Source organism: Chanos chanos, chromosome 15, assembly GCF_902362185.1.
Source record: "Chanos chanos chromosome 15, fChaCha1.1, whole genome shotgun sequence".
NCBI lineage: Eukaryota > Metazoa > Chordata > Actinopteri > Gonorynchiformes > Chanidae > Chanos > Chanos chanos.
The window spans coordinates 3,360,065-3,364,946 of NC_044509.1; the positions used below are offsets into that span (position 1 = coordinate 3,360,065).

General features: G+C 48.4%; 1 protein-coding gene across 1 annotated transcript in view; it reads left to right on the top strand.

The window, feature by feature from the left end:
- The first annotated feature begins 1,711 nt into the window (after positions 1-1,711).
- The window catches only part of fam222ba (family with sequence similarity 222 member Ba), a 31,684-nt gene continuing 28,513 nt past the window's right edge, over positions 1,712-4,882 (top strand). Inside the window, exon 1 of the mRNA XM_030793003.1 lies at positions 1,712-1,725. The gene's annotated coding sequence lies outside the window, so the exon portion shown is untranslated. The remainder of the gene's footprint in view (positions 1,726-4,882) is intronic.

Genomic DNA, 4,882 nt, shown 5'->3' on the forward strand with positions numbered 1-4,882 from the left:
GTGTGAGGCTGTGTTGATATACTAAAGTTCATACTGTGTGAGGCTGTGTTAATATACTAAAGTTCATACTGTGTGAGGCTGTGTTAATATACTAAAGTTCATATGGTGTGAGGTTGTGTTAATATATTAAAGTTCATATGATATGAGGCTGTGTTAATATACTAAAGTTCATACTGTGTGAGGCTGTGTTAATATACTAAAGTTCATATGGTGTGAGGTTGTGTTAATATATTAAAGTTCATATGATATGAGGCTGTGTTAATATACTAAAGTTCATACGGTGTGAGGTTGTGTTGATAAACTGAAGTTCATATGATATGTGGGCTGATTGTCGTTAAATGAATTTGGCTCATGATGGGTCAAAGAGGAGGGAAAGGGAGAACAAGAGAAATCGTGTAGTTTACTCCTTTGACTGTGCATATGTGCTTGTGTATGCAAACGACTGACTCTGTGTGTGTGTGTGTGCATGTGTGTGTGCATGTGTGTGTGCATGTGTGTGTGCGTGTGTGTGTGTTTCTGTGTGTGTATGTGTGTCTTCCAGGCTGTGGTGTGGAGTGTTTTGGATGGGAAGTTGAAGGCACCTGGATTTCCTGAGGGGAATGGTTTCATTGGACAGGCTACTTACACAATAAATTGTATGTCTGCCTGTACGTGTCTGCCTGTGTGTATCTGTGTGTGTCTCTGCCCGTGTGTGTGTATGTGTTTGTATATGTCCTGAGTCCTGTGTGTGTGTGTCTGTGTCTGCCCGTGTGTGTGTAAGTGTTTGTATATGTCCTGAGTCCTGTGTGTGTGTGTCTGTGTCTGCCCGTGTGTGTGTATGTGTTTGTATATGTCCTGAGCCCTGTGTGTGTGTGTCTGTGTCTGCCCGTGTGTGTGTAAGTGTTTGTATATGTCCTGAGCCCTGTGTGTGTGTGTGTAAGTGTTTGTATATGTCCTGAGCCCTGTGTGTGTGTGTCTGTGTCTGCCCGTGTGTGTGTAAGTGTTTGTATATGTCCTGAGCCCTGTGTGTGTGTGTCTGTGTCTGCCCGTGTGTGTGTATGTGTTTGTATATGTCCTGAGTCCTGTGTGTGTGTGTGTCTGTGTCTGCCCGTGTGTGTGTATGTGTTTGTATATGTCCTGAGTCCTGTGTGTGTGTGTGTCTGTGTCTGCCTGTGTGTGTGTATGTGTTTGTATATGTCCTGAGCCCTGTGTGTGTGTGTGTAAGTGTTTGTATATGTCCTGAGCCCTGTGTGTGTGTGTGTAAGTGTTTGTATATGTTCTGAGTCCTGTGTGTGTGTGTCTGCCTGTGTGTGTAAGTGTTTGTATATGTCCTGAGCCCTGTGTGTGTGAGTTTGAGTCAGATTTAGACTGTGGGACTGTAGAGTTGGAGCCTTTCTGTGCTGTGTGTGTGTGAATCAGGGCTCTTGTTAAGGGCCATTGTTTAGGGAGCTGCTGAATGTTATCTCTGCGCTGAGTGAACCAGCCAGATGCCATTCTTTCTTGTGCAGCTCACACACACACACACACACACACAGAGGCTGCCTGGCGTTTGCGTTATGAGAGAGTCACAGGGCTGGGACTGAACTGTGACCTTCACTGGTCAATGCCCGTCTGTTTTTTGTTGTGTTTTTTTTTTCTCCTCCTCTGAGTGTAAACTTTCAGCGTTCTGAGCGTTTAAAGGCTGGGACAGTTCTTCTATCCTTGGGTGGATTTGTGTCTGTTTGTGTTTTACAGTCAGTTTGAAAGGTAAGTGTTATCTGATGTCAGCTTGACGTCGCCGATGTGATGTTTTTGGAAATAAAATAGAGTTGTAGTTTCTTTTCTGTGCCATCAGCTCTCTGACTGCGTTTCTTCCCATCAGCGACGGTTTCTCCTCCCGTTCTGTTGAGATGAGCGTTCTCGGTGTTGAGTCAGTAAAGAGATTACTGTCGGTGCAGTTTGCCTTATGTAAGGGGAGGGGGGCTGATTATATTTTTATGGCTTTTCATAAGGTACATTTGACAAAGGAATTGAGCCGTTCAGTGATTTGTGAGATCTTGTCAAAGCCCTGCTTAACACAAACACACTTAAGCTGCCTGGTCCTTCGTCTCTTTTCCATTGTGAAGCAGCATATTTAAAGAGTCCTTGATCCATCGCGCTACCACACTGAACTCTTTGTAACACGGGTTTTCTTTTCTTTTCTTTTCTTTTCTTTTCTTTTCTTTTTTAATGACAAAACACTGTCTCTGTGAAAGGATAATGAGGATGCTGACAGTCAGACCACATAAGGAGGGAACAGAGAATCAGTACACATGGTACACATCTCCTTTTCCATCCCTTCTCTCTCTCTCTCTCTCTCTCTCGCTCTCTCTCTCTCTCTCTCTCTCTCTCTCCCTCTCTCCCTCTCCCTCTCCCTCTCTCTCTCTCTCTGTCTCCCTCTCTCCCTCTCCCTCTCCCCCTCTCTCTCTCTCTCTCTCTCTCTCTCTCTCTCTCTCTCATTGTGTCTTCTTCCTTTGTCGGAACGGCCTCCTCACGGGAACGTGTTAAGAAACTGTTTGCAGTTTTCTGGAAAGATCTGAATTAGGCCATTTGGTGAGGACAGGTCAGACTTCGTTGCCGCGGACACAGCTAGCCCAAACTCAAAGCTGGGTCGGAGTTGTTGACTTTTGAAACTGACGCGTGGCTTTCAGGGCGGCGAGAACATCAGAGAAGATGCGAGGAGGGCGTCGGTTTGGAGCCGTGATGGAGCTTGACGGCGAACGTGGAATGGTTTTAACCGTAGCTGTCGGCTGCAGGTTCTGTTCGATTAGCATGGGAGAGGAGCTGCTAGCTATGATTTTTTTCCCGAAGTTCAGACGGATTAAGAGATGAAGCTGCTATTGGAGTTATGAATCTGGTCTGCACTCAGATGCCCCGGTTTGGTTCTTTTTGAGACACTAAAGATGTTCTGAGAGTGGATATGACCCGAAGTCTATAACCGAGGCAGTCAGAAACCACAGGAATATTCCAGCTTTTCCTCCCTTCACACAAACATGCCCCATTGAGCTTATCAAGGCCCTGGGGCGCTTTGGAATATTACATTGCAGCGCGTTGGATGTAATAAACTCTGGAATAAAACCCTGCTGGATTGTGGCCTTCTGGAGGGAAGGTTGAGCTCAGTGACTCTAAGCTTACCTTAAACACCCTTTCAAAACTCTGTTCATCTTCCCCCTGCCGTTAGCATTGACCGCATCATCTCTGTCATCGCTCCCCTTTTCTGCACTCGTTCGTGTAAATTTACTCTCCCCGAACGCCGCAACCCCCCCCCCCCCCCCCCCCCCCCCGGCCCGAGTGCCACCTCCACACGGACATGCATACGCAAAACTCTACTGAGCGGAATCCGACCTTCAGAGAACTGAGTTACCGAAAAACGTGTTCCTGTCCAGTCACGCTACTTGTTCAGGTGTGTAAGACTGGAGACGCATTAGTGGAGGTGCCAGGTGGGGGGGGTTGTGAGGCTTCGTGTTGTCACTCAGCTGTGGTGAGCACAAACGGGAGCGGTTCTCCAGATCCGTTACGGGTTGTCTCCGTTTAAAGGCACTTGCGCGATCGCGTGGAGTTATGGACGTTGGCGCGACAACTGGAATCTGGAGACCCATAGGCCTTTACGCAACCCAAACGTGAGTTCCCTCACCCCGCTCCACCCCAGCTGATCCTACCCTGGTCTGGCCTTCTGTGTCGACCCTACGGGACATCACGCGTCTCACCCTACCCCAGCCTCCACCTTGCCCAGCCTTCCTCACACCGGGCGTGCCCCGCCCCACGGCTGACGTACCCCTGCCGGGTCAGATCTTACGCCCGCCCTCGCTACACCCCACCCCACCTGTTTATCGTCCCTGTCCTGCTGTTCTCAACATACTCCAGGCTGCTCTCGTCCTGCCGTACCCTGTCTTTATATATGTGGGCTGATCTGTTCGCTCTCGCGCGCCGCAAAGCCGTAATTGAAAACCATTTGAGGGCAGAGTGAAGCGAACAGAGCCGCTCAGTGGAGTCTTGTGTATGCACGGCTGTGTGGAGGTGGCCCTCGGAGGGAGGTGGGGAGGAGGGGGTTAGGGAGAGGGCGAATTTACACAAAACGAGCGCAGAAAAGGAGCGACGACAGACAAGAGGAAGGGTTAACGTCCGTGTGAAAAGCTCCTGGTGCCTGCTGGGCTGCCTCTGTTCTGCTTCAGATGCTTCAAACGAGTCCGTCCTCTGTGTGTGTGTGTGTGTGTGTGTGTGTGTGTTCACAAACGAAAGGCTCTCTCTCTCTCCCTCTCTCTCTCACACACACACACACACACACACACACACACACTCAGGAGGAGGAGAGGCTTGTGATTGTGAAATGAATAGATACATAACTTGCCAAAGGGAAGCTGCACGGCTCTTTTGTCAGACATCACTAAGCGATCAATGATAGGATGCTCTTCCTCTTCCCTCTCACACAAACAAGTCTGTTTCTGCAATGAAGGATAAATCTTCAATATGCTCACCATCGTGTGTGTGTGTGTGTGTGTGTGTGTGTGTGTGTGTGTGTGTGTGCGTGAGCGCACGCTTTCATCGTGAAGTAACACGCCTGACTGATTCCATATAGTCTGGCTTGGAATGTAGCACTGAGTGAGTGATTTTTTTTAAAACTGCTGTGTGTGTGTGTGTGTGGTTAAGAGGTAAGAGAAGAGTGTTAAGGAATTTGTCCTGGGGCCCACATCAGTGAGGTGCCTGAGCGAGCAATTGGATGTGTGTGTGTGTGTGTGTGTGTGTGTGTGTGTGTGTGTGTGTGTGTGTGTGTGTTCTCACTTGTGGCCAGTCATTTGTCTTGCCTTATGACATGTCAGGGTTTTATGTTGTGCGGATGATTCTAGAATGTCAGTTGGCTGTAATTAATCTCTGAGCTGCTCAAACC